Genomic DNA, 19,422 nt, shown 5'->3' on the forward strand with positions numbered 1-19,422 from the left:
ACAGAGGTAAGCTTACGGCAGAATTGCTAATGCCAAGAAGGCCCTCTGACCCCAAGTGGCTACCTGCGTGCAACATTGCCCAGCCCTCAGCACGCATCACCCTGAAGTGCCACCCTTCAACCTTCCTTCATATTCGCCGTGCTGAGATACGATCCTCTTGAACCATCGACCGAAATCCGTGAAGTGACCTGATCCTAAGATGGATGCCGCCTCAGACCTACATTTTGCCTGACTTTGTTACAGGGGCACCAAGCCTGTTACAGTGTGCTGATTGGTCCGGCCTCCCTCTTTGTTGAGGACCAATCGCTGGCAAGCATTAGCCGGCCTGTGTAGCAAGGCCTTGAAAGAAGGGCAGCAGCTGACTGAGCTGATCAGTCTACTATCGTCCCCGCTGGAGCAGGAGCTCCCAGCCGAGCCGTGTGCTGCAGGAGCAGCCCACATGACAAGATCCAGTCCAGGATGCAGAGATAAGCTTAAGGCAGAATTGCTAATGCCAAGAAGCCCCTTTGACCCCAAGTGGCTACCTCCGTGCCACATTGCCCAGCACCCAGCACCCATCACCCTGAAGTGCCACCCTTCCACCTCCCTTTATATTAGCTGTGCCGAGATAAGATCCTCTTCGAACTACGAACTGAAATCTGTGAAGCGACCTGATCCTAAAATGGCCGCCGCCTCAGACCTACATTTTGCCTGACTTTGTCACACGGGCACCAGGCCTGCTAAAGTGTGCTGATTGGTCCGGCCTCCCTCTTTGTTGAGGACCAATCACCGGCAGGCGTTAGCCGGCCTGTGGAGTTAGGCCTTGGAAGAAGGCCAGCAGCTGACTGAGCTGATCAGCTGATCTACCTACCTTAACCAAGAACACTAAACCTAGTATCAGCAACCCTCAGCACATAAAACCATGATCAAGGGGGCACTGATTAATGCCAGGTCCCTTAATGCTCACATATTTGACATGGTCGATCTGATTACAACTCATGACCTCGACTTTATCGCCATTACAGAAACCTGGCTCCATGCTGCCTCACCACCACTTCTATCATTGTCCATCCCCGCAGGATATACCATCATCAGAAGTGATCGCAACAACAACCAAACCAAAGGAGGCAGTATTGTCTTCATTCACAAAAACTCGATCAGCCTTCGTATCTCACCTACACAACAGACCCCATCAGTGTAACTTCTTTCAGTGAAATTAGCCATACCACCCAACCAAACTGTCACACATTTGCAGAAGACTTATCTTACATTCTTGCGGACAATACCAACACTAAATCACAAATTATTCTATTAGGGGATTTCAACCGGGGCCTCCAAGACCCCAATGATGCCTCAGCATGCAATATCACAAGTATAACCTAGGCTTTACGCCACGCATCAGTGAACCAACACATATTAAGGGTAGAACTCTTGATTGGTTAGCTGACCTAAACTGCAAAATCAATATGGAATCTAACCAACCTTGCGCTTGGACAGACCATCACTTAATCACCTTCAGCATTTTAGCAAAACACGTATGTACTACACAGGACATAACAAGAAGTAAGAGAGATATAACTTGTGAAAAACTACTCCCACATCTCCTCCCAGCCCTCAATGAACTCTCCTTCTCCTGTTCAGATCCTACCGTCTTGGTAGACACGTTTAATCAGACTATGCTGAAAGCTCTTGATCTTATTTTACCTATTAAATCCAGGAAACCTAAACCACATGCTCACCTCAACTCTTGGTTTACACCGCAGCTGAGAGTTTTACGCAAAGAAAAACGCAACCTAGAAGCTCGTTAGAAAAGTAACCCCACTGAAATGAACCAAGCAAGCCTGGCCATAGCCAATATGAACTACAAAGATACTATCCTCCAGGCCAAAAAAGACACATACAACAAGTATATCCTACAAGCCAAATCAAAGACTAAAGAGTTGTTTAAGATCCTAAAAGAATTGGAATCCCTGGTCTCCCCCACCTGACACGTGTACCAAAGATAGTACTTGGTGTGCCAATATCCAGAAGGTGCTCATTGATAAAATAGCCACACTCCAAACTAAAATGAATGATAAAAAAATGTGCCTTCAGAATGATCCGCACCTCAAGCCCCATCATGATAGAACGAAATCTAGTACACACACACATACACCTTTCAGCTTCTCTCCCCTCTCCACCACTTAAGTTGAAAATATCATCAACAATCTCAAACCCTCCAACTGTCAGGGTGACTTATGTCCAGCCCTCATTATCAAGGAGACCTCACATAATTTAGCCCCATTCATCACGCCTGTATAAATTCATCATTTAACTCAGGTATTGTGCCAGACAACTTGAAGGATGCGTGGGTCATCCCGCTTCTTAAAAAACCTACATTGGATGCAATCATACTGACAAACTACAGGCCTATCACTACTGTGCCAGATCCAAGACTACCTGGAAACAAATAAACTCCTTGGCCTCAGACAATCAGGATACCGTCCCCGCCACGGAACCGAAACAACCCTTATTGATCTAAAAACCCAGATTGAAGACTTAAAAGACAAGGGCAAGTTGGCCCTTCTACTCCTTCTTCATTTATCAGTGGTGTTTGACCTGGTAAATCACCAAATCCTCTGTCGACACCTCAAACTAGCTGCCCACTTCTCAAACAAAGCCACCGCTTGGATCAGATCCATGAGGGTCTGCTCCCCCTCTGCCGCTGCTGAACCTTCACCAGTTACATGCAGGGTACCACAAGGATCGTGTGTTTTCCCTACACTTTACAATGTGTTTACGAAACCACTGTTCGATATCCTGGACTATCTGGGTGTCACCTACACGAATTACGCAGATGACACCCAGATACTCATCCCCATCACAGGTGACCACACAGCTGACACACTAGCCATGAACACTCTCTACCAAGTCATCCCAGCATGGATAGCTCAACACAAACTCTGTGTCAATGACGAAAAGACAGAGCTTCTCATCTTGGGCTCTTATCAGAGAAATATTTTGTCATTGATGGTAACATCATTAAAGTCTCAAACGACACTAAAACTCTAGGTATATATCTCGATTCCACCCTCTCCCTTTCTAGACAAACTAATGCGGTATCCTCGGCCGCAGCGTACACATGCAAGCTCATCACAGCCTGCCGACCTTTCCTCACACAAGCCATCTGTACTACCCTATCTAGGATGTTGGTTATGTCCAAAATCGATTAATGCAATGCCCACTATTTAGGTACTAACCAATGCAATCTTAACAAGTTACAGATTATCCAAAATAATAATGCCATTAGAGCTGCACTAAATATCCCTAGGAACCATCACATATCTGACACCAGATGAAGCCTCCACTGGCTCCCTGTATCTAAAAGAGTTTCACTCAAAACACTTGCTTTTACGCGCAAATGCCTTGCCAACCAAGTGCCAGCTACCTGGCCTGCAGATTCACTTACCACATTACCAACAGTCCCCTCAGAACCGCCCAGGCCGATTGCCTCTCCATACCTCCCTTCAAGCTCCAAAGATCGGGTGGGTCAGCATCCCAGTTCTGGCTGGAAAACTATGGAACTCACTTCCAAACCCTCTCAGAGCTGAACCCTTGTTCCCTGCTTTCAAGAGCGAGGCCAAAGAATGGCTGTCCACCCAAGACCTGCCCCAACAATAACTGGACCACTAGTCACCACCCGTGCTCTTTTATCTTATTATACATAGCTGATAGTGTATATACCTGTATAATAGCTGTTATAATAGTTGTTTCTGTATACTATTGTATAATAGTTGTCTCTGTATACGACTGTATAATAGTTGTTTCTGTATATGACTGTAAATCTTTGCCTATTCCGTCACTGTATATCACCCTCTTTGTTATGCTTATGTGTGTATGTCTTGTAACTCAAGTGATGCGCCCGGTTGCCCTTGGGCCAGGTGCGCTATATAAATAAATAAAATACAAATACAAATACAAGTGCCTAAAAATACATTGTCATTCTCCCCCATTTACAAAATTCACATGACTCTAACACTGCTTTGGCCTTCTCCCCACCTGCAACATGCAGGTGTTCATTACAATGCTTTGTGGTTCTCCTACGTGTACAAAATACATGTGGGATGTCTTACTGTTTTGCGTTTATCCTCTGACCACAAACCCACATAGAGCTCACTCTGATTGACTGGGCTTTTTCCCCTACAAAATGTATATAGATTTATCAATGCTTTTACATTCTCCTTCTCAGCATATCCAGCAAATATGGAGTTCTCACTGTTTCTGCCGTCTTTTCCACCTGGCAAATGCACATGTGCTTAAAACTGTGTTGGACATCTCTGCTGCCTACAAAATGATTATATGTCTAAAACTGCCTTGGCACTCTCATCTGCATGTAAACAACAGGTGGTGTTCTCTCTGCTTTGGCATTCTCCTCCAACTAAAATGGCATGCGTGGCTCAAACTCCTTTGCCATTCCCACTGCCTACCAAACACCCTTGGAGTTATCACTGCTTTGGTGTCCTCCCTTCTCAACTACAAAATGCACATGTGTTTCTCACTGCTTTGGCATTCACCTACATCCTGCAAATGTGCATGTGCCTAGCAATGCTTTGGTCTTCTCATCTGCCTTCAAAATACATAGATACCTAACATGTCTGCTTTGTTCACATGTGTGTGCCTAGCACTGCTTTGTGATTCGTTCACCCTTCAAAATGCTTGTTGGGATTCTCAGTGCATTTGCCTTCCTCTTCACCTACACAATGGATGTGGGGCTCCCACTGCTTTGGCCTTTTACTCTGCATGTAAAATACAAGTGTGCCAAACTCTATTTTGGATTCCCCATGCTCCATGTTATTGGACACTTCATGAAGGAACATTGGAGAATGTTTTACTGAATGGCTGTTATTAATTAAAGATATGATTAAATACAGGGTTAACACAATAGGGTTGTATAATACACTTTTCTCAAAGATGTTAAGGCCCATGTATTAATGTACACTACATGTGTCCTTTCACTTTCAACTGTTATGCTTCTTATTTTCAGTGGATTTCATTGATTTAATAACATATCTTAATATTCATTTTGGTAAGCCATGTTTCTGTTGGTATAAGGTTACTTATAAATTCAACACTCTTTTCTATGAATCCATGCATGCAATAGATAATATAATGTTGATTGTGTCTTATTTGTTCAGTGTATTACAAGGACCGCGCTTGAATACTAGCCTTTTTTCTGTCTTTCATTTCTAGTGTTGGGTACATCTCTTTAGATTCTGACTTTTATCGTGCATAGAGGTGTGTACATACTTAAAATATCTTCTACGTGTCAGGAAAAGTTATTTGGAGATTCATTGAAAAACAGACAATTTGGAAAGTAATTTTTGGCAATTAGTCAGATAAATATATGGGAATTACTCAACACGAGTCACATCTTTCACTCAAAACATGCTTTTTCAAGAATTCCGTTCGTTTTATTATTTTACATTTCTCAAAATAATAGCAAAAACTGCCTGAAGTATAGTATGTATATTAATGTGAAATGAATCAAATTATGATCAATTATATATACTTTGCTGTGAACCTATATGTTATGACTTCTGTTGCTACAATGCACTAAAAGTAGGCTAATCCTGTCCACAACTCAATTCCACAGAGGAGGAATTGACCCTTAGACTGTCCATGGCAAAAAAGAAAATCTTCAAAAAGGACTGGTGCAACACAGTTGATGGTCTTTCCCGATCCAAGATATATAGAGAATACAGACATTTCCCAAGAAAACAGGAGTTGTTACCTACATGTGCATAATTTTTTCCCTGTAGCATAATTCACACTCTATCTCCTCGCTTTAGACTCACTCAACTGCCCATTTTGGCGTGAATAAGATGCTGGAGTTCTGACTTTGGTCAGAGACTACATTGTAGATTGTGTGAACATGTTTCCACCCCAGAGACTCTCGAGCACTTAACTCCAGACTGCATCAAACTAACGAACATCAGAGTCAAATACTTTAAAAAATAGTGCCACAGTAGTCAAACGGTCCAAGGGAATCACTATGGGCTTGCCTTATGTGGGTGACAGTGTTTCGCTGATAGTGGCTCTCCATGTTTTTTTGGTGGAGACCATTGAGTGAAATGACTAGCTTCCTTAAGGGTTTTCTTCTTTTTGTAAATTGTATTTGCCTTTCGCTTTTTCTTTAAAAATGATATTATTGCATGATTTAATGCTTCTATGGATCGTCTTCTGTCTACTTTTTGAAATCGTTGTAATTGTGAAAGGTTTAGTTTTAAACCAATAACACAATAAAAAAAATGCGGTACATTACGGTACACGTGTGTTTTTATGGATTTCTTTTGTCTTCTCTAGATATGGTTTTGATAGTGGGTTTAACTGAAATATCAATATACAACATATATACACTTTATAAAAGAGTGTATTGCTACTGGGATAGTTTCAGGTAAAATAAATTATAATAGGTTAATTTTTCAGATACTCAGTAAGTTTTCAACTTCACTTCTTGATTAAGTAAAAACGATAATGTTTGGAAATGAGTTTTGGTATTCAATAAAACCTGTAAAGACAACATAAATTAACTTTCTAGTCATTTCTTACCTACGTTCCCATGTATAATTTGGCTTGATACTGGTTTTCTAACTCATTTATTTGGATCATTTTGAACCAGAATGTGTGTCTTAACTTACACAACCTGTGTTTTTTGGCATACATGCACTTCCGTAGAGGATTCAGTCCAGTTGCTCGATATGCCTGCAGCATTCTGCATTTGATCACCATTTTCAGACAGCTTTTTATAGAACCCACTGCAGATATGGAAAGGGGACTGCTGTAACTGAAAAGGAGTTCACCATTCTGTCACAATGTGATTGACCCTTCAGGCATTACGAATATTATAGTACCCATCATAAACAGAGAGATGGGGCTCCCTTAACTTAACTAAGGGTCACTATTTTGTCCCAGTGGTTCCCTATATGTCACATACTGTTTGTTAATGCATACAAAGAAAAGCTGCAATAGCATTCTGTTCTGTATATAAAGTACAAGTGGGGTTCAAACTATTTTGAGATTCTCACTTCACACCTACACATCTAACATGGGATACTCACTGATTTACCATCTTCATCCACCTACAAAATGGAAGTATGACCAACACTGATTTGGTATTCTCCACAGCCTCCCGAATGCAAGTGTAGTTTTCATTGCTTCAACCTTGTGCTCTGCTTAAAATTCAAATGAGTACCCAACAATATGCTGTCCTCCTCCTCCACCTACACAATGTATATGGGGTTAATACTGCTCTGTCCTTCTACTCCACCTAAGCAGCTCACGTGGGGTTCTCTAATCTATGGTACAGATGGAGTTCTCACTGTTTTGGGATTCTCACTCCACACCTACAAAATTCACACGCGATAACCACTACTTTGACCTCCTCATCCACCTACAAATGAAACACTTGTGTATAGGCACTTTATAAATGCCATATCACATCATATCATATCATATCAAGTATTACTAACATTGATCTTGTATTCTCCTCAGCCTACAGAATGCATGTGGAGTTTTCATTGCTTCAACCTTTTGCTCGGTTTACAATAGAAATGAGTACCAAACAATGTAATACAAATCCTCCTCCACCTACAGAATGCATATGGACTTAACACTGCTGTGGCCTTCTTCTCCACCTACACAGCCCAAGTGGGGTTCTGTAAGCTTTGGAGCCCCCTTATTAGGCTATCACTGCAGTAACCTTCTCCTATGCCTACAACATACACATATGCCTAACAATTCCTTGGTCTACTCATCTGCTAACAAAATGCATCTATGGGCCTCATTAGGAGTTTGGAGGTAGCCATGCCATTTTTAGTGGCATGGCTACCCCCAAACCGGGTATCGGGTCCCGAAAATAGGGAATTACTGGGCCATTCCGACCTTGGAGGGCCCGGTAATTCCATTTTGTGGGACCCGGACCCGGTACGTTCCCATTCCCATTTGAGCCCCCGTAGAGCTCAATGGGAATGGGGGGATGCTAACAACGGACCGTTAATGTCTGGTCTGGCCAGGCAACCAGGCAGACCTCATAATGTGGCGGCCCGGAATGAACGGTGCCGGTCCCATACCAGCACCGTTAATTCTCCACGCCCGCCACACTCCTAATGAGGCCCTATGCCTAAAACTGCTGTGGGGGTCTCTTCCACATGCAAAACACAAGTGGATGTATGTTTTTGCTTTGTTTTCTGCCTACATGACACATGTGTGCCTAATACTGCTGTAGCATCCCAACCCCTACAAAATGATTTTTGGGGTTATCACCTATTTGGCCTTCTCCTTCACCAACAAAATGCATGTGTGGTTCTCCTGCTTGGGTCTTCTCCTCTGACTACAAAATACAAATGTGAATAACACTACTTTGGCATTCTTCCACCTACATTATTCTTGTATACCTAACAGTGTGTTCTCCTCCATCTCCAAAACATGTGTGCTGTTTTGGCATGCTCTTCCATGTATACAATGCACAAGGGTTTTCAGTACTCCAGTGTGCTCCTCCGATAACAAACCTCACATGTGTGTGTGCTTAATACTGCTTTGGCCTTCTCCATGTCTGCAAAATGCATGTGTGCCTAACAATTATTATTGGTTCTGCTAAAACTACAGAATACTTGTAAGGTTATCTGTGCTTTGGCATTCTCCCTACCTGCAAAAGATGTGTGGGATTCTCACTGCATTGGTTTTCTTCCTGCCTACACAATACTTGTGTATTTCTCACTGTTTTGAATTTCCCTGCCCCTACAAAGCACACATAGAGTTCCAGAGTTCTCATTGATTAAGCCTTATCATATGCCCCCAAAACACACATGTGCCTAACAGTGATTTGATTTTTTACACCACCTAGAGAATGCACATGTGGTTCTCATTGCTTTGCTCTCCTCAGCCTACTAAACACTATTGGTGTTCTGACTCGTTTGGCATTCTCTCTTCCCACCCACAAAACACACTTAGGGTCTCATTGCTTTGGTGGTCTCCCACGCTTACAAAATGTGCATGTGCCTAACATAGCTTAGGAGTTCTCTTCTGCCGGCAAAAGAAATATATGTCTAACAATGTAATAATGTTTGCCTCTGAGTGCAAAAAAACTCAGGTGGAATTCTCACTGATTTTCCTTTTTTTCCCCAACTATAAAACACATATGTAACTCACAGTTCTTTGGCACTTCCCCCTACCAACAAAAGTCACTGGGGTTCTTACTGCTTTGGCCTTCTCCTTCACTTACAAAATGAACATGGGGTTCTCACTGCTTTGGCATTCTCCTCTGCTTACAAAATGCAATGTGCTTAACAGTACTTTGACATTCTACTCCACCTACAATATTAACATGTGTTTAGCACTGTTTTGGCTTCTGCCCACCTACAAATTGCAAGCATGCCCGATGAAGCTCACCCTGAAGAGCTTGTGTGCACTCCCCATCCACCCAGAAATCATGTACCCAATAAACATACCACAACATTCTTCATTAATTCCCTATCTCTATCCAGGTCATATTATCCTTTCATTTCTAGAAGGAAACATTTTGTTTGAACTGTCCCACCAATGCTTAGTTATAAGTGGCAAGGCGTGGCTTTTCTGGCCTTTCAAGACAGAGCCAGTTCTGTGCTCTTTATCAAGTCAGTACCCATGCTAAAATGTGTTTTTTGCTGTGCATGTTGAAATTTGAAAACTGTTTTGGTTTTGTCCCTAACTAATCCAAGAATATTAATCCCAGAATGCAAGAAAGGGCTAATCATGCATTTCCTGAACAAAATGTTATATGTTGGTGTATAAGCTAACGGTTATCTGATAAAGAATTGGTAGCACCCATGGGTCATTCAGGGTTAGAGGGCATTATAGACTGAGAGTGCATCTGCAGGTGGATGTATTCCAGGAATGGGGAAAGTATTGTGTGGTGGGCTTTCTTAGTCGGTGGTGGATTGGGAGATTGGAGGAATCTATTCAGGGGAGTAATGCAAATTCAGAGTCATTTTCTGCCTGTAGCATGGTGGGCTCGATGGGTGAAATTGAGCGTTGGATCTTATGAGACTAGCAATGCATAGGGCTGTGAGAGCACCCATTCCAACAGCAATCATTACGTGTGGTACATGCTTATCCAGTTTTATTTTTTTCAGTGCAATCTTGGATGTGTAATCTTAGTTTTTCAATTACAAAACTGCCACTGCAAGTCCCGCAATGTAAAGGAAACAAAATGGGAAAGCATGAACCTGATGGAAAGGGTCATGCTGGATGATATGGGAGGGCAATGCATGGGTAACAGGGGATCTGAGGCTGAGGAGGTATCTGAAGATCAGGGTATGCTGACTGGTGTCATGCATGGACTTGTGCACGCGTGGCCGGAGGCATGCAGGTCTGGGGGTAGTAAGGATTGGTGGAAGTTATGGGTCAGTATTTCAACCTGTGAAGAATCGAGTGCTAAGGGAATCCTAGAATTGGTGACATCTGGGATTGAGACACAAGGGGACTGATCTGTTGAGTGTCATGCATGGGGAGTTTTAGAATGGTCAAATGGCATTTTAGGTTAGCCAGGCATTCAGGAGTATGGTTTTCTAAGGATAGTGGGTATAAGGTGACATGCACAATGAATCAGTTGGCAAACACCTGATGGGCTGTGGTGATAATAAGAGGATACCCAAAGGATGTTTCTTTTAAAAGGTCAGTGGGGCCGGGCCGGGTGGAGGAGAATGCCAATGTATTCTTAGGCACAAGTGTGTTTTGTACACAGAAAATGCCAAAACAGTGTGAGCCTCATGTGTATATTGCAGGCTAGGAGTGGGACTGCAAAGCACTGAGAAGAGCAGGTGAGTTTTGAAGGACGCCATAAACACCAAAGCATTGAATACAAGCACACACATTTTAGGTGAAGACAAAGACCAACACAGTTTTAGGATCATGCGCATTTTGAAGGTGTTTTGTACACAGAAAATGCCAAGGCAGTGCAAACCTCATGTGTATTTTGTAGGCTGGGAGTGGGAGTGCAAATCACTGAGAAGACCACGAGAGTTTTGATGGATGCTATACACAGCAAAGCATTGAAATACAAGCATGCATTTTTAGGTGAAGAAAAATACCAAATCAGTTTTAGGATCATGTGCATTTTCAAGGTGAAGAAGGCAGACAAACCAGTGTTAGATACATATTTGTTTCACAGGCACAGAAGACGGATGAAGCACTTATAAACAGTGGCATGCACAATTTGTGTTTTGCAAGTGGTGGAGAAGGCCAAATCATTGGGAACTCCATATGTGCATTGTAGACAGCGGAGACACCCAAAGCAGTGTTCACCCTTCACTCCTCTTGTAGAAGGGGAGAACCACAAAAAGGTGTTAGGCACACGTGTTTTGCAGGTGTAGAGAAGACAACAGTAGTGTTAAGCACATTTGGGTTTTGTAGGCATATACAAATCTCAAAGCAATGAGAACCCTACATACTTTTTGTAGGTGAAGGACAAAGCCACAGCACTAAGAACCCCACCTGCACTTTTTTTAATTCTTTTTTTATTGTCTTATAGTTTCCTCAACATTTCACAAATACAATTCATCATTCCCATTCACTCACATGTTCTAATACATATTATGCTCTTCATTTCATTCAGCTAAAAAGTCCATGATGTTCCCAATTTCCCTCCAAAATAAGGTCAAATACGTGATACACGCATGATAATTGCCCATCATGAAACGATCCCACTGATCCTCCCCTGACAACTGCAATTCCCATCCAATGATTTTCCCAGCCTTCCATCTTAAGGCCACGAGGGCTTCACAATCGCAAAGTAAATGTCTGGCGGATTCCAGTACCACAACCCTGCAGAGACGGCACATTCTATCGTGTATGGCCGTCTTTTGCCAGGCTCCCTCAATTTCTCTAGACCTTACCACATTGCATTTGATTTTCAGAAAGTCCCAAATGAAATAGTTCCCCAGTTTTTTGGTAATGAAAGTTGGGAGATGGGATCTTTGTTGGACATAATGAACAAACTCTGTGGCATGACTCTGTTCTGTGATGATAGCTTTCATCACAGATTTAAAATGGCTCAGGGGTTCTTGCAAGACATCCTCAGGTGCCTTTCTTAGCCAAGAGCCTGCAACGTTGCAGATGTTTGCCACATTGCCGCCAGCCATGTATTTCGAACACAGGGTATTTAGAACCCACCCTGCACTTTTTGTAGGAAGAGAAGGACAAAGCTATGATAAACCGATGTGCATTTTGTAGGTGAGGAGAATGTCAAACAGTGTTAGGTACGTGCATTTTTTAGGTAGAGAAGGCCAACGCAATGTAAACCACATAACCCATTTCAAGGCAGATGAGATGGTCAAATCAACAAAATCCCAATGTGAATTTTGCAGGAGGATGAAAGTGGTAGACCATTGTTGTTAGACAAACACTCATTTTTCAGAAGCAGGTGAAGGACAAAACAGGATTTAGCATGCATGCATATTATAGGTTGAGAAGTAGGAGAAAGCAGTGTTAGGTACACATTTATTTTGTTGGCAGCAGAGGAGAAAGGTAAATCTGTGTGAACCTCACATTCAATTTGTAGACAGAGGACAATGCTGAAGTAGTGTTAGACACACATGCATTTATAGACAGAGGAGACTGCCAAAGCAGTGCTAGGTACAGGCGAATTGAGCAGGCAATAGGGTGGGCAAAACAATACTATTTGAACTGGAGGAGGAGGACATACATTGAGTTCCCCCATGTGTGGGCACACATTAATTTTGTATGTGGAGGAAAAGTCCAGAGTAGTTGTAGGTACACTTTGATTTTGTAAGCAGAGGAGAAAGCAAAAGCAATGAGAATTTTGTAATTGAAAGAGAAGACCAAAACAGTGAGAACGACAATTGGAATTCTGTAGGTGGGGAGAAATGCCAGAAAATGGTAGAAATTCATGTGTTCTGTAGGTGCAAGTGAATGCCAAAGCCCTCCTAGGCAGCTGTGCATTTTGTAGGCATCGGAGAACACCAAAGCATTGAAACCTTCATGTGTGTTTTGTATGTGGGAAAGGAGATCATACAATCAGTGAGAACCCCAAGTGACTTTTGTAGGCCGTTAGGAAGGACAAAGCAGGTTTAGCACTCATTTCAATTTTAGAGGAAATAGAAGGGCCTCACAGTGAGCACCCCATTTGAATTGTGTAGCTGGGGAGAATAATGACAATGCTGTCAGAACACTGTCTGATTTATAGGCCAAGCAGAAGGTACAAGCAGTTTTGGCACACAATAATTTTGTAGGCAGAGAGGAAGGCCCAAGCAGTGGGAACCACATGTACATTTTGTATGCCATGGAGAAAGCCGAATTGGTGTTAGGCACACACACATTTTACAGGCTTTTGAGAAGGCTCGACCGTGGAGAGCAAAATATGTGCTATGTAGGGATAGAGGAAAATGCCAAAGCACTTAGTAGCCCCATTCATGTTATTGGCAGAGAGAACGTTATGTGCATTTTATAGGCATAAAAGAACACCAAAGCAGCAAGAACTCCATGTGCTTTTTGCAGGTACAGGAGAAACACAAAGCACTGCTAGGAAACCTCTTTTTTTGAAGGCAGGGAGAAGGCCAAAATAGTTTTAGATAGATGTGAGGTTGGTAGGCAAAGGAGAATGCCAAAGCACTGACAACATCACAGGCATTTTGTAAATAGAGAGCCACCACTAACGCAGTTATAATCACACATGTGCTTTGTCGGTGGAAGTGAATGCCATCACAGTCTAAGGTCCACATGCATTCGGATTTTGCAGCTGAAGGAGAAGGCCAAAGTAGTTATAGGCACACTTGTATTGGTTGGTGGAGGAACATTTCAAAGCAGTGAAAACATACATGCATTTCATATGTGAAGAAGAAGGGCAAAGCAGTCAAAAACCCCAACATGCCATTTGTAGGCACACATGTTTTGTAGGCAGAGAAAAATGCATACGCATAGTTTCTTCTCTTTAGCGTTATGTATATGGAGAACAGTACCAAATCTGTGTTAGCCATACATGCACTTTTTAGACACTCTAGAATGCCAAATTAGTTTTAAGCACATGTGCATTTTGTAGGTATAGGAGAATGCTAAATCAGCAAGATTCCTGCATCGTTTTGTAAGTGTGAAGGGAGACTTTAATGGAAGTGTGAATCCCAAGTGTGTTTACTAGGAAGAGGAGAAGGCCAAAGCACTTTTAGAAAAATATGCACTTTTTTGGTGGAGGATAAGCCCACAGCAGTGAGCATGCCATATTAGTTGTTTTTAGATGTGTACAGACATTGGTAAAGCAGTGAGAGCCCCACTAGCAGTTTATTGGCATAGGAAAGTGCCAACACTGTGTTAGACACACAAACATTGTGCAGACAGAGGAAAAGGCCAAAGCAGTGAGAACCACATGTTCAGTTTGTAGGCTCTGGAGAACTCCAAATCAGTGTAAAACAGATTTTGGTTTTGAAGGTGTGCGAGAAGGCTCACTTAACCTTTGTAGCTGGGAGGGAGAATGGCAAAGCAGTGAGAACCCTGTGTGCATTTTGTAGGAAGAGCGGTACTATAACGCGTTGCTTTTCACACGTGCATTTTTGCAGGTGGGTAGAAAACCAAAACAGTGTTAGGCACATGTTGGTTTGTGTAGGAAGAAGAAAACACTGTAGATCTAAGAACCTCACATGCCTTTTGTAAGCCAGGAGATGCTGAAAATGGTATGTTTTTTAAGAGGATGAAAACAGCAAAGCATTGTTAGGCACTTGTGAATTTTATAGGCGAGGAAAAATCAAAGGTAGAATAGGGTGCATATGCATTCTGTAGTTGGAGGAGGAGGACATAGTAGTGTTAGGCACACATTTGTTTTGTAGGCAGAGGAAAAGGCTGAATCAGTGAGATACAAATGTGCACTTTGTAGGTGAGTAGAATGCCAAAGCAGCCATTTTGCAGGCACAGAAGTCTGCATGCATTTTGTAGGTGAAGCAAAAGAGCAAAGCAGTCAAAAAGCCACATGAAATGTTTATAGGAGTATTCCAAAGATGTGTTCAGTGTGCATATTTTGTAGGTGGAGTACAATGAACAGGTAGTGAGAATCACACAATCATTTTATAGGCAGAGGAGAATGACAAAGCAATCTTAAGCATTCATGTTTTTGTAGCTAGATGAGTAGGCCAAAACTGTGTGTTATCACATGTGAATTGTGTAATGGTAGGAGAACACCAAATCAGTGAAAACCCCAAGTTCATTTGTTAGGCTGAGGAGAAGGACGAAGCAGTTTTAGGTGCACATGATATTTTAGGTAGAGGAAGAAGCCCATAAGTGATCACCACACATGGATTGTGTACATGGACTGAAGAATGCCAAAGCAGTGAGAGCCCCAACCACACTTTTTAGCCAGAAGATTTCACCAGCACAGTTTTAGGCATACATGTATTTGGAAGGTAAAGGTGAAGTCCAAACCTGTGTGAAGCACATGCACATTTTGTAGGCAGAGGAGAAAGCCAAAACAGTGTTAGGCACCTATGAAGTTTGGAGGTGGAAGTGAAAGCCAAAGAGGTGAGAGATCCATTTCCATGCAGGCAGGGAGAATGCCAAAGCAGTGAGGGCTCCAGATACAATGTGTAGTTTGGGAGAGCCACAAGCAATGAGAACCCCATCTATGCTTTGTAAGTAGTGGCAAATGCTAAGTCAGTGGGAACTCCAAGTGCATTTTGTAGGCAGAGGAGTACTATACAGTATTGTATGGCACACATGCATTTTTGCAGGTGGTTATAAAATCAAAACAGTGTTAGGCACATGTGAATTTGGTTGGAGGAAGAAAACGCCATAGATCTGAAAACCTCACATGCATGTTCTAAGAGAGATGAAAGCCAAAACACTGAAAACCCAAATGTGTTTTGTTTGAAAAGACATCCATAGCTGTGAGAAACTTATGTTTATAGGTGGAAAAGAATGCCAAAACAGTTTTATGCCCTTGTGAATTATGGAGACAAACAAAGCCAAAGCAGTGAGACTTACATACACATATGTTTTGTAGGCAAATTAAAATGACAAAACAATGAGAACCCCATATGCGTTTTGTGACCAAAGAAATGCTAGTCACATACGTACCGTGTGGGAACAATGGAAGGACAAAGCAGTGAGAAGCCCACATGTGCTTTTAAGACAGATGAAAACCACAAAGTAGTGTTACACAGACAGGGGAGAATACCCAAGTAGTGCTAGGCCTTCCTGCTTTTCTTTAGGTGGAGTAGATTACCCAAACAGTTCTATGCACACAAATATTTTATAGGTGGAGGAGAATTCCATATCAGTGAGAACCCCAGGTGTAGTTTGTAGGTGGAGAAGATTGGCTAAGCAGTGTTAGGCACAAATATTTTCTTTGGCAGAGGAGAATTCCAAGCAGTATTAGCCATATCTGCCTTTTGTCAGTGAAGGTGCATATCAAAGCAGTGCTAGACATATGTGTGTTGTAGGTGAAGTAGAACACCACAGAAATGGAAGCCCCACATGCATTTTGTGGGCAGTGAAAAACCAAAAAGCAGTGGTATGCACACATGGTTTATAGACAAAGGAAAATGGCAAATCTGTATTCAGCACATGGTCATCCTGTAGGTGAATGAGAATGGTAAAGCAGTTGTTGCCACTCAGGCATTTTATAGGCAAAGAATGCCAAAGTTGTGAGAACACCACATGTCGCTCATAGGCAGAGGAGAAGCCAGCATATTGAGAACGCCATGTGCCTTTTGTAAGTAGAAGGAGATTCTGCCACTGTAAGTAGGTTATCAGACTGTGCACACATATTCTTCTGTAGCATGAGATGGTTTATTGTGTGGTGTATTATTCTCTAGGTGTGTCTTTTCTTGTGTTTTATTGTATACCGCAGATGTTCCTTTTTTTCATTCTCAATTACTCCAGTTTTCTGGATTTCTTTTAGTTGTGTGTTCCAATCTCAGGCAGCAATCACACACGCTATCTTCAGGGATTATTTGCTCCTCCTGCTCTCCTCCATTTACATTTCACACAATAACACATGCGTTGCTCACTCACTTCAAGAAACAGACACTGAATTTTGTTTCCCCACTCCCTTCTAAGTTCCCCCACAAATATCATGTGAGTGTGTGCTTCAAATAAGCTGCCCTCAGGTATTTCTGCTTGTGATGGTACATTTGTTTTGTACACGCTTCAGAAGATTCACACTGCATGGTTTCTCCAGCCTCCCTGAATCTCTGCTACTTTCTCCCAAACTTATTACATGAGCTTGTGCCTTGCATAAGCGGTCCCCAAAGATTATCTTCTCTCGCTTCTCGTCCTCCTGTTAAGTGTCACAAAATTGTACATGTGTCCTTCACTCACTTCCAGAGATGAATACTGAATTGTATCTGCAATCTCCCTGTGAGAATGTTCCTCACACAAGCTTCCCCCAGATATTCTATTTTCTTTTTGCCCCTCCTCCTCTACCCAATTGTCAAACGATGGCAGATGTGTCATTCACTCTCGTCAAGATATGGACACAATTATATTTCCTGTCTCCCTGAATCTCTGCTATTTTCTCCCACATATATTGCACAAGTGTGTGTCTCAAACAAGCTGTTCTGCAGAATTACCTTCTCACCCTGATCCTCCTCCTGATCCACCCAAGTGTCACCCGAGGACATGGTTGTCATTCACTCCCTTCAAGGAACCAGAAACAAAGTCTAACTCCCCCATCACTGAATCTCTGCTCCTTCATCTGGCAAACATTATGTGAAGCTCTGTCACTAAGAAGCTGCCCACAAGGAATCTATACCCTTCCTACTACTTCTCCTCCCCCTTTCCATCTTGGTGTCATGCATAAACTGGGCTAGGTTTATGTTGTTGTTTGTGGCACATCTGTTGTTTACTGTCACTTAAAGAGACTGAACGCTTGGTATTTCCAGCCTCCCACAACCACTAGTTTTTTTTCTCCACATTCATATACGAGTCATACAAAATTAAAAGTCCTTGAAATCCATTCTTCGAAGTCACCCAAGGAAATCTCACACTCTCAGTTGTTTCCTCTCCAGAGACTCATCTGATAGCAGTTGTGGTGTTCACCCTCTTCAAATCACTGAATGGGACACACAATGAAGACTGAACATATCAAAACCTATCTAAACAACACTTATTCTAACTCTAAGTCCTCATTACTTCTCCCTACTCAGATTCCTACTCAACTACTTTTTCTCCAGTTGTAAACCCTTCCCTAAATGTCATAAGCCTGTCTGCAGTACAACGTCCTGCATCTCTTAATGTTGCCTAAGACTAAAAATTAGCTGTAACAATGCCAGTTAAAGCCTCATATGCATGCCATAGTCACCATGGGTTGCAAGTGGTGTGCCAGGACTCACACATGAGTCACCAGGTGAATCATCTGCCACACTTGGGGAACCCCAAATGACATCCATGACACCTCAGCCCATGGGCAAACAAATATTTGCCTATGCAGTAGCGGCTCATTGTACGTTGATTATTTTTTATATCTCGCAATAGGTGCGTCAGGATCTATGATGTCGAGGTTCAAGTAAGATCAGAAAGTGACCACTTACCCATTAAGTGTGGGTATCAAGAGTGGCAGCTGGGTTATGAAAGATGTTTGAGCCATTAAGGGGAAACAACCGATTGCCATAGTAGGTCATGCCCGAATATCAGTTAAATGGGCCAGGATAGTAGAGCGTGAAGATAAATCAGCATTGTATCGCATATATTGGAAAACTTGGATATCATTTGCAGATGTGAGTCAACAGAGAGTGAAATACTGAAGAAGGCCAATTGGCTTGGCATCAACCTGATTCCTTCCATATGTCTCCCAATCTACAGCTATTGTAAAAAGAAGAACTTTGTCAAAAGGATTCTGGAACGGTGAAGACTGTGCAAAGGCAAAGAAAAGATTGGTGAGATGTGTACAAACTTAATCAGGGGCGAATAAAACCAAGCTTCATTATGGGGAAAAAATGAGTTCATTTTGGGCCTGTGGAGCACTCTTAATAAATCACTTGACGAGGGCGATTTCAATCTTTTTTGGAAATTGGTCGCAGCAAAAGATCTAAATGGTGACAAAACCCAACAATGGGCCTCATTACAGGTCAGGCGGTCCGGAAATAATAGTGGCGGTAAACCCGCCGCCACTTTTAATTCCGGGCAGCCCGATCCCGACTCCTGCAGGCGGGAGGTGATGTTCCCGCCAGGTCTGACCTGGAGGCTTTAACACCACCCGCCTGCAGTCGGACGTGGAAACACCATCACCATCACGAGATGGTGCCGGTGTTTCCACTTCCCCATTCCCATTGAGTCCTATTGGACTCAATGGGAATGGGGATTAACCGAATTCCGCCTACGGAATTCCCGGGACACCAGGGTCGTAATGCCCTGGTATTTCTGGGAGTCACGGAGGCAGAATGGTAATACGAGTCCGGCGGTAACCAGGCGGTTTTACCGCCTTGGTTA

The sequence above is a fragment of the Ambystoma mexicanum genome, chromosome 7p, assembly GCF_040938575.1.
Source record: "Ambystoma mexicanum isolate Mex_15411 chromosome 7p, UKY_AmexF1_1, whole genome shotgun sequence".
NCBI classification, from domain to species: Eukaryota; Metazoa; Chordata; class Amphibia; order Caudata; family Ambystomatidae; genus Ambystoma; species Ambystoma mexicanum.